Source organism: Rhamphochromis sp. 'chilingali' (genome assembly GCF_963969265.1).
Source record: "Rhamphochromis sp. 'chilingali' genome assembly, chromosome: 4".
NCBI classification, from domain to species: Eukaryota; Metazoa; Chordata; class Actinopteri; order Cichliformes; family Cichlidae; genus Rhamphochromis; species Rhamphochromis sp. 'chilingali'.
Genome location: NC_137948.1, coordinates 41,918,038 through 41,930,224, shown reverse-complemented (window position 1 = coordinate 41,930,224; position 12,187 = coordinate 41,918,038).

The window sequence follows — 12,187 nt, the reverse complement described above, 5'->3', positions numbered from 1 at the left end:
TGTCCACCCAAAAATATGTTGTCTGTGTACAACCTCCTTGATTCAGACATGTTTCCCTCTCTGAAGGCAACCATCCAAGTTGCTCTAACAGTGCCTGTCAGCAGCTGCTCGTGCGAACGGTCCTTTAGTGCACTGCGTCGGCTGCACTCCTGGCTGCGTCAAACAATGGGTCAGAAAAGACTTCACAGTCTTGCAGTCATGTCTATTGAAAAAGACACGCTTCAGCATCTGAGTCACAACAGAGTGATTGACCGATTTGCCACTCTTAAAAACAGACGTCATTCTTTGATGCTTCCACCCACCAAGTAACTGGTGATTGCAGCCAGAAAAATGTACTTTTTTATTTTCAGTTTTTTTTCTTGTTATTGATGCGGCAAACACATTTCCTCTGTTTTTTTGTTGTACTGTATTATAAAGCAGACTGAAATAAAACAATAGATCTATTGGTGGCCTAGGATGTTTAATCTGTCCAAAAAAGTAGGAAAACAATTTCTCAGTCTTTGTTTTCTGTTTGTGAAATTTTGTGCTCATTCACTACGTTCGTTCATGTCGTGTGCATCTCTTGGGGGCTAAGCCCCCCCTGTCCTTAAAACCTAGTGACACCCCTGCTAACCGTATATCTGTATGAATCATCCTAAAATGTCTGATATATGTGAAGTATTTCCAGAGAAAATAAAGTCATTCACTCGCATCTGTAACGGTGTGTGTTGTTACTAAGTATAAGTATAAGTAATCAGATTACTTATGTAATCAGATTACTTATGTAATCAGATTACTTATGTCAGTTAGTTATCTCTACTAACCGTATATCTGTATGAATCATCCTAAAATGTCTGATATATGTGAAGTATTCCCAGAGAAAATAAAGTCATTCACTCGCATCTGTAACGGTGTGTATTATTACTAAGTATAAGTAAGTAATCAGATTACTTATGTAATCAGATTACTTATGTCAGTCAGTTAACTCTACTAACCATATATCTGTATGAATCATCCTAAAATGTCTGATATATGTGAAGTATTTCCAGAGAAAATGAAGTCATTCACTCGGATCTGTGACGGTGTGTATTGTTACTAAGTATAAGTAAGTAATCAGATTACTTATGTAATCAGATTACTTATGTAATCAGATTACTTATGTCAGTCAGTTATCTCTACTAACCGTATATCTGTATGAATCATCCTAAAATGTCTAAAATATGTGAAGTATTTCCAGAGAAAATAAAGTCATTCACTCGGATCTATAACTGTGTGTATTATTATTAAGTATAAGTAAGGAATCAGATTACTTATGTAATCACATTGCTTATATAATCACATTACTTATGTAATCAGATTACTTATGTAATCAGATTACTTATGTCAGTCAGTTATCTCTACTAACCGTATATCTGTATGAATTATCCTAAAATGTCTGATATATGTGAAGTATTTCCAGAGTAAATAAATTCATTCACTCAGATCTGTAACTGTGTGTATTATTATTAAGTATAAGTAATTAATCAGATTACTTATGTAATCACATTACTTATGTAATCACATTACTCATGTCAGTCAGTTATCTCTACTAACCGTATAGCTGTATGAATCATCCTAAAATGTCTGATATATGTGAAGTATTTCCAGAGAAAATAAAGTCATTCACTCGGATCTGTTTTTTTGTTGTACTGTATTATAAAGCAGACTGAAATAAAACAATAGATCTATTGGTGGCCTAGGATGTTTAATCTGTCCAAAAAAGTAGGAAAACAATTTCTCAGTCTTTGTTTTCTGTTTGTGAAATTTTGTGCTCATTCACTACGTTCGTTCATGTCGTGTGCATCTCTTGGGGGCTAAGCCCCCCCTGTCCTTAAAACCTAGTGACACCCCTGCTAACCGTATATCTGTATGAATCATCCTAAAATGTCTGATATATGTGAAGTATTTCCAGAGAAAATAGTCATTCACTCGGATCTGTAACTGTGTGTATTATTATTAAGTATAAGTAAGTAATCAGATTACTTATGTAATCACATTACTTATGTCAGTCAGTTATCTCTACTAACCGTATATCTGTATGAATTATCCTAAAATGTCTGATATATGTGAAGTATTTCCAGAGTAAATAAATTCATTCACTCGGATCTGTAACTGTGTGTATTATTATTAAGTATAAGTAATTAATCAGATTACTTATGTAATCACATTACTTATGTAATCACATTACTCATGTCAGTCAGTTATCTCTACTAACCGTATAGCTGTATGAATCATCCTAAAATGTCTGATATATGTGAAGTATTTCCAGAGAAAATAAAGTCATTCACTCGCATCTGTAACTGTCTGTATTATTATTAAGTATAAGTAAGTACTCAGATTATTTATGTAATCAGATTACTTATGTCAGTCAGTTATCTCTACTAACCGTATATCTGTATGAATCATCCTAAAATGTCTGATATATGTGAAGTATTTCCAGAGAAAATAAAGTCATTCAGTCGGATCTGTAACGGTGTGTGTTGTTACTAAGTATAAGTATAAGTAATCAGATTACTTATGTAATCAGATTACTCACATAATCAGATTACTTATGTCAGTTAGTTATCTCTACTAACCGTATATCTGTATGAATCATCCTAAAATGTCTGATATATGTGAAGTATTTCCAGAGAAAATAAAGTCATTCACTCGCATCTGTAACGGTGTGTATTATTACTAAGTATAAGTAAGTAATCAGATTACTTATGTAATCAGATTACTTATGTCAGTCAGTTAACTCTACTAACCATATATCTGTATGAATCATCCTAAAATGTCTGATATATGTGAAGTATTTCCAGAGAAAATGAAGTCATTCACTCGGATCTGTGACGGTGTGTATTGTTACTAAGTATAAGTAAGTAATCAGATTACTTATGTAATCAGATTACTTATGTAATCAGATTACTTATGTCAGTCAGTTATCTCTACTAACCGTATATCTGTATGAATCATCCTAAAATGTCTAAAATATGTGAACTATTTCCAGAGAAAATAAAGTCATTCACTCGGATCTATAACTGTGTGTATTATTATTAAGTATAAGTAAGGAATCAGATTACTTATGTAATCACATTGCTTATGTAATCAGATTACTTATGTAATCACATTACTCATGTCAGTCAGTTATCTCTACTAACCGTATATCTATATGAATCATCCTAAAATGTCTGATATATGTGAAGTATTTCCAGAGAAAATAAAGTCATTCACTCGCGTCTGTAACTGTCTGTATTATTATTAAGTATAAGTAAGTAATCAGACTATTTATGTAATCACATTACTTATGTAATCAGATTACTTATGTAATCAGATTACTTATGTAATCAGATTACTTATGTCAGTCAGTTATCTCTACTAACCGTATTTCTGTATGAATCATCCTAAAATGTCTGATATATGTGAAGTATTTCCAGAGAAAATAAAGTCATTCACACGCATCTGTAACTGTCTGTATTATTATTAAGTATAAGTAAGTACTCAGATTATTTATGTAATCAGATTACTTATGTCAGTCAGTTATCTCTACTAACCGTATATCTGTATGAATCATCCTAAAATGTCTGATATATGTGAAGTATTTCCAGAGAAAATAAAGTCATTCAGTCGGAACTGTAACGGTGTGTGTTGTTACTAAGTATAAGTATAAGTAATCAGATTACTTATGTAATCAGATTACTTGTGTAATCAGATTACTTATGTCAGTTAGTTATCTCTACTAACCGTATATCTGTATGAAGCATCCTAAAATGTCTGATATATGTGAAGTATTTCCAGAGAAAATAAAGTCATTCACTCGCATCTGTAACGGTGTGTATTATTACTAAGTATAAGTAAGGAATCAGATTACTTATGTAATCAGATTACTTATGTCAGTCAGTTAACTCTACTAACCATATATCTGTATGAATCATCCTAAAATGTCTGATATATGTGAAGTATTTCCAGAGAAAATGAAGTCATTCACTCGGATCTGTGACGGTGTGTATTGTTACTAAGTATAAGTAAGTAATCAGATTACTTATGTAATCAGATTACTTATGTAATCAGATTACTTATGTCAGTCAGTTATCTCTACTAACCGTATATCTGTATGAATCATCCTAAAATGTCTGATATATGTGAAGTATTTCCAGAGAAAATAAAGTCATTCACTCGCATCTGTAACTGTCTGTATTATTATTAAGTATAAGTAAGTAATCAGACTATTTATGTAATCAGATTACTTATGTAATCAGATTACTTATGTAATCAGATTACTTATGTAATCAGATTACTTATGTAATCAGATTACTTATGTCAGTCAGTTATCTCTACTAACCGTATTTCTGTATGAATCATCCTAAAATGTCTGATATATGTGAAGTATTTCCAGAGAAAATAAAGTCATTCACACGCATCTGTAACTGTCTGTATTATTATTAAGTATAAGTAAGTACTCAGATTATTTATGTAATCAGATTACTTATGTCAGTCAGTTATCTCTACTAACCGTATATCTGTATGAATCATCCTAAAATGTCTGATATATGTGAAGTATTTCCAGAGTAAATAAATTCATTCACTCGGATCTGTAACTGTGTGTATTATTATTAAGTATAAGTAATTAATCAGATTACTTATGTAATCACATTACTTATGTAATCACATTACTCATGTCAGTCAGTTATCTCTACTAACCGTATAGCTGTATGAATCATCCTAAAATGTCTGATATATGTGAAGTTTTTTCCAGAGAAAATAAAGTCATTCACTCGCATCTGTAACGGTGTGTATTATTACTAAGTATAAGTAAGGAATCAGATTACTTATGTAATCAGATTACTTATGTCAGTCAGATTACTTATGTAATCAGATTACTTATGTCAGTCAGTTATCTCTACTAACCGTATATCTGTATGAATCATCCTAAAATGTCTAAAATATGTGAAGTATTTCCAGAGAAAATAAAGTCATTCACACGCATCTGTAACTGTCTGTATTATTATTAAGTATAAGTAAGTACTCAGATTATTTATGTAATCAGATTACTTATGTCAGTCAGTTATCTCTACTAACCGTATATCTGTATGAATCATCCTAAAATGTCTGATATATGTGAAGTATTTCCGGAGAAAATAAAGTCATTCACTCGGATCTATAACTGTGTGTATTATTATTAAGTATAAGTAAGGAATCAGATTACTTATGTAATCACATTGCTTATGTAATCACATTACTTATGTAATCAGATTACTTATGTAATCAGATTACTTATGTCAGTCAGTTATCTCTACTAACCGTATATCTGTATGAATTATCCTAAAATGTCTGATATATGTGAAGTATTTCCAGAGTAAATAAATTCATTCACTCGGATCTGTAACTGTGTGTATTATTATTAAGTATAAGTAATTAAGTAGATTACTTATGTAATCACATTACTTATGTAATCACATTACTCATGTCAGTCAGTTATCTCTACTAACCGTATAGCTGTATGAATCATCCTAAAATGTCTGATATATGTGAAGTATTTCCGGAGAAAATAAAGTCATTCACTCGGATCTGTAACTGTGTGTATTATTATTAAGTATAAGTAAGTAATCAGATTACTTATGTAATCAGATTACTTATGTCAGTCAGTTATCTCTACTAACGTATATCTGTATGAATCATCCTAAAATGTCTGATATACTGTATGTGAAGTATTTCCAGAGAAAATAAAGTAATTCACTCGGATCTGTAACTGTGTGTATTATTATTAAGTATAAGTAAGGAATCAGATTACTTATGTAATCAGATTACTTATGTCAGTCAGTTATCTCTACTAACTGTATATCTGTATAAATCATCCTAACATGTCTGATATATGTCAAGTATTTCCAGAGAAAATGAAGTCATTCACTCGGATCTGTGACGGTGTGTATTATTATTAAATATAAGTAAGGAATCAGATTACTTATGTCATCACATTACATATGTAATCAGATTACTTATGTAATCAGATTACTTATGTCAGTAAGTTATCTCTACTAACCGTATATCTGTATGAATCATCCTAAAATGTCTGATATATGTGAAGTATTTCCAGAGAAAATAAAGTCATTCACTCGCATCTGTAACTGTCTGCATTATTATTAAGTATAAGTAAGTAATCAGATTACTTATGCAATCAGATTACTTATGTCAGTCAGTTATCTCTACTAACCGTATATCTGTATGAATCATCCTAAAATGTCTGATATATGTGAAGTATTTCCGGAGAAAATAAAGTCATTCACTCGGATCTGTAACTGTGTGTATTATTATTAAGTATAAGTAAGTATTCAGATTACTTATGTAATCAGATTACTTATGTTATCAGATTACTTATGTCAGTCAGTTATCTCTACTAACCGTATATCTATATGAATCATCCTAAAATGTCTGATATATGTGACGTATTTCCGGAGAAAATAAAGTCATTCACTCGGATCTGTAACTGTGTGTATTATTATTAAGTATAAGTAAGGAATCACATTACTTATGTAATCACATTGCTTATGTAATCACATTACTTATGTAATCAGATTACTTATGTAATCAGATTACTTATGTCAGTCAGTTATCTCTACTAACCGTATATCTGTATGAATTATCCTAAAATGTCTGATATATGTGAAGTATTTCCAGAGTAAATAAATTCATTCACTCGGATCTGTAACTGTGTGTATTATTATTAAGTATAAGTAAGTAATCAGATTACTTATGTAATCACATTACTTATGTAATCACATTACTCATGTCAGTCAGTTATCTCTACTAACCTATAGCTGTATGAATCATCCTAAAATGTCTGATATATGTGAAGTATTTCCGGAGAAAATAAAGTCATTCACTCGGATCTGTAACTGTGTGTATTATTATTAAGTATAAGTAAGGAATCAGATTACTTATGTCATCACATTTCATATGTAATCAGATTACTTATGTAATCAGATTACTTATGTCAGTCAGTTATCTCTACTAACTGTATATCTGTATGAATCATCCTAAAATGTCTGATATATGTGAAGTATTTCCCTAGAAAATAAAGTCATTCACTCGCATCTGTAACTGTCTGCATTATTATTAAGTATAAGTAAGTAATCAGATTACTTATGCAATCAGATTACTTATGTCAGTCAGTTATCTCTACTAACCGTATATCTGTATGAATCATCCTAAAATGTCTGATATATGTGAAGTATTTCCAGAGAAAATAAAGTCATTCACTCGGATCTGTAACTGTGTGTATTATTATTAAGTATAAGTAAGTAATCCGATTACTTATGTAATCAGATTACTTATGTAATCAGATTACTTATGTCAGTCAGTTATCTCTACTAACTGTATATCTGTATGAATCATCCTAAAATGTCTGATATATGTGAAGTATTTCCCTAGAAAATAAAGTCATTCACTCGCATCTGTAACTGTCTGCATTATTATTAAGTATAAGTAAGTAATCAGATTACTTATGCAATCAGATTACTTATGTCAGTCAGTTATCTCTACTAACCGTACAGCTGTATGAATCATCCTAAAATGTCTGATATATGTGAAGTATTTCCAGAGAAAATAAAGTCATTCAGTCGGATCTGTAACGGTGTGTGTTGTTACTAAGTATAAGTATAAGTAATCAGATTACTTATGTAATCACATTACTTATGTAATCAGATTACTTATGTCAGTTATCTCTACTAACCATATATCTGTATGAATCATCCTAAAATGTCTGATATATGTGAAGTATTTCCAGAGAAAATAAAGTCATTCACTCGCATCTGTAACTGTGTGTATTATTATTAAGTATAAGTAGGTATTCAGATTACTTATGTAATCAGATTACTTATGTAATCAGATTACTCACATAATCAGATTACTTATGTCAGTCAGTTATCTCTACTAACCGTATATCTGTATGAATCATCCTAAAATGTCTGATATATGTGAAGTACTTTTCCAGAGAAAATGAAGTCATTCACTCGGATCTGTGTGTATTATTATTAAGCATGAGTAAGTAATCAGATTACTTATGTAATCAGATTACTTATGTCAGTCAGTTATCTCTACTAACCGTATATCTGTATGAATCATCCTAAAATGTCTGATATATGTGAAGTATTTCCAGAGAAAATAAAGTCATTTACTCGGATCTGTAACTGTGTGTATTATTATTAAGTATAAGTAAGTAATCAGATTACTTATGTAATCATATGGTGTGTTATGTCATTGCGTGTATGTGTTTCCTTTTTTATTGTGAAGGTCTGCGTCTTATGTGAGTGTTTTCAGTTTGCCTCCCTAGTCTCGTCACGTTAATCACTCCCAGCTGTGTTCCCTACCTGCGTGTAATCTCCCTGTGTTCTCTGAGTGTATTTAAGTTGTGTCTTCTGTCATGGTAGTTGCTGCTTCGTCTGTGTTGTTTCCCCTCGTCTCCCCGTATGTATTTCCTCGGACCTCCCTGCATCTACGTTTCTGGTTTGTGTTGTTAGTTTCCCCAGTTTAGGTTTCCGGTTTCATGTTCACTCACCATTGCTGTTTGTACCCACTCCTGTAAATAAATACTCACCTGCACCAGAGCTGCCGCCTTTTGGGTCCTTTCTCCAACTCCACACGGCTTGCCCCGGCAAACCGTGACAGGATCTGTAACGGTGTGTATTATTATTAAGTATAAGTAAGTAATCAGATTACTTATGTAATCAGATTACTTATGTCAGTCAGTCATCTCTACTAACCGTATAGCTGTATGAATCATCCTAAAATGTCTGATATATGTGAAGTATTTCCAGAGAAAATAAAGTCATTCTCTCGCATCTGTAACGGTGTGTATTATTACTAAGTATAAGTAAGTAATCAGATTACTTATGTAATCAGATTACTTATGTCAGTCAGTCATCTCTACTAACCGTATAGCTGTATGAATCATCCTAAAATGTCTGATATATGTGAAGTATTTCCAGAGAAAATAGTCATTCACTCGCATCTGTAACTGTGTGTATTATTATTAAGTATAAGTAAGTAATCAGATTACTTATGTAATCAGATTACTTATGTCAGTCAGTTATCTCTACTAACCGTACAGCTGTATGAATCATCCTAAAATGTCTGATATATGTGAAGTATTTCCAGAGAAAATAAAGTCATTCACTCGGATCTGTAACGGTGTGTATTATTATTAAGTATAAGTAAGTAATCCGATTACTTATGTAATCAGATTACTTATGTCAGTCAGTCATCTCTACTAACCGTATATCTGTAGGAATCATCCTAAAATGTCTGATATATGTGAAGTATTTCCAGAGAAAATAGTAGTGATGGGCAGATGAAGCCCCATGAAGCACTGAAGCTTTTCATCCAATTGGTTCACCCCAACGCGAAGCTTCATGAAGCTTCATTTGCTCTAGCAGGACACCTACTGGACGTAAAAATAATAGCTGGCATGAATTTGAAGAGTGTGGCCTTTTGCACACAGCCTGTAAATGTCAACAACAAAAGGAGTGTGTAAAACATGTATATTGTAGTGATCCAGTATACTGTGTATATTTATAGTGGCAGTATGGGAAATGATTATTTGGAAATGCTTGAAATGGAAATGATCATTTACTGTGAGGTGAGGTGTGGTTGGGGTGTGGACAGTGGTTGTGCTTTTGTAACGTTGAGGTATGGACAGCTACACACTGAGGCCTCAGTCCTGCCTGTTCACATTTTATTCTGTAAAAACTAAATTTTCACTGCTTTTATGACCTTTTTAGTGGGGAGAACATAGCTAGGATTTAATGATTTAACAAATCTTTTGAATCCTTTGTCCTCCACAATGCTAAATGGCTGGGAGTCCTCAATCACCATGCTAACCAGGTCTTCATCTATTTGAGATTGTTCTCCTGAGGAAAGACAATAAAGATAAAGCACAAATATAAATATCACATACGTAACTTATAACAGTTGTATAATATTGTTATATCATTTAGTAACATTACTGCATGCTATATTATCATGGCATTTGATGGCTCACCTGGTCTTGCTCCACAATCGGTGTTCCCCTTATTCTCATGCAAAGCTCTGTAGTGCCTAAGCATGGATGAGGTGTTGTTGTTATATCCCAGCTCCCTGGCACATAGCAAACACTTCACCTTGTACAAAAGTCAAGACAGCTCAACATAAATTGTATTGCACCATCAGTATTATGAAAATACATCTTCTGTAGAAATTTACATACCTTGTTGGGAGGAATAAGATCAAAATGTTCCCACACAGGGGAGGACATCCTCCTCTTCTTAGCTGGCTCCATTCTCTCCTGACTTTCTCTCCTCACTCTCATAAACCTCCAAACGGTCTCCAAACTCTCACTAACCGCAACTCTCCATCAAACACCCACATTTTTGAATGAAGTCTGAGGGGTTTATATCGCTGTCATATCTCGCGGCAAAGTTCGAACCACTTCATGAACCAGTCACGTGGTACAGCCGGGCAGCGAGGCTTCGGACGTCATCATTTTCAGCTCCTCCCATAAATGAAGCAAGCCTCGATACGCGCTTCGCGGAAACGCCCCCTCCATTACTCGACACACGCTCCGAAGCCTCGATACAGAACGTCCCATCACTAGAAAATAGTCATTCACTCGCATCTGTAACTGTGTGTATTATTATTAAGTATAAGTAAGTAATCAGATTACTTATGTAATCAGATTACTTATGTAATCAGATTACTTATGTCAGTCAGTTATCTCTACTAACCGTACAGCTGTATGAATCATCCTAAAATGTCTGATATATGTGAAGTATTTCCAGAGAAAATAAAGTCATTCACTCGGATCTGTAACGGTGTGTATTATTATTAACCCTTGTGCTCCCCTTCGGGGAAGCCCCAGACCCCGGGGGTCCCAAAGTACCCCTGGGTCGCATTTCACAGGCCGCGCATCAGGGTTGGCTCCTGCACCCCGTACACCCACGTTTCCCTCCCTGAATGCCACTCCCATTTCAATTTTTCTCCTAGTTTCAGGCAGTCTCTGTCATGTTCGTCCATGGGAGGCCGCTGTTAACCCTTGTGCTCCCCTTCGGGGCAGCCCTAGACCCCGGGGGTCCCAAAGTACCCCACCCTCAGTAGAGACAGGTGAATGAAAATGAAAAAAAAACAGAACGATCATTTGGGGTCGAAGAGTGCCCCAGAGCGATTCTAATGGGTTCGTCAGGGGATCAGGAAAGAAAACGTAGCACTTGGGGGCCACGCACAGAAGCTGCTGCGGCAGCATGGGGGTCATTGATACCCCAGTACATAAAAATGAAGCATAATCACAATAATGATAATAATGATAATAATAATAAGAAGAAGAAGATGAAGAAGAAGAAGGAAAAGAAGAATACAACACAAAGACGGTTCTGAGTTTTATTTTATTTTATTTGAAATTACACTCACGATACAACTGAGGCTTTTTTGTCTTTGTTCTTCCTCCTGTCTCCTCTTCAGCCTTTCTCCTTCGAGTTTCTTCTGGGCCGCCTTATACATCTCGTTGGTGTGGTGGTTTCCTCCATTGAAATCCACCATTTCATCTATTTCATCCAAAAGACAGCCCCAGAATAGAATAGAATACAATAGAATAGAATACTTTTATTTGTCAATTTCTTCAAATGTACTTGCCATACAAAGGAATTGAAATTACGTTTCACACTGTCCCATGCGTAGACATTGACAACAATAAGGTGCAGATGCACAACAAAAACAGCCCTAACAATAAGGTAATAAATAGTAATATAATAATATAAATAGTGCTAAAAGAAATACTAAAAAAATATATATAGCAGCAGGTGTGTGCAATTGCTATGCAAGTCAGGAATGTTTTCAGTTCTTGGTTCAGAGAGTGTTTCCTTGTTGGAGAGTGTGCGTGGGTGCAAAGAAGCTGTTCAGGTTGTTGAGCAGAGTGGTGTCGCTCTCACAGCTACGTGCTACAGGCTTGTAGTCTGTAATAGCCTGGATGCCTTGCCATAGGCTTCTTGCGTCCTTGCTATCATTGAAGTGGGAGGTTATCTTGTGTGTGTAGTCCTGTTTCGCTTTCCTGATGCCACGGGACAGGTTGGCTCTCGCTGTTCTCAGGCCTATTTCATCCCCAGCTCTGAAGGCCTTGTCTCTGGCCTTCAGCAGCCTGTGGACATCTCCTGTTAGCCATGGCTTC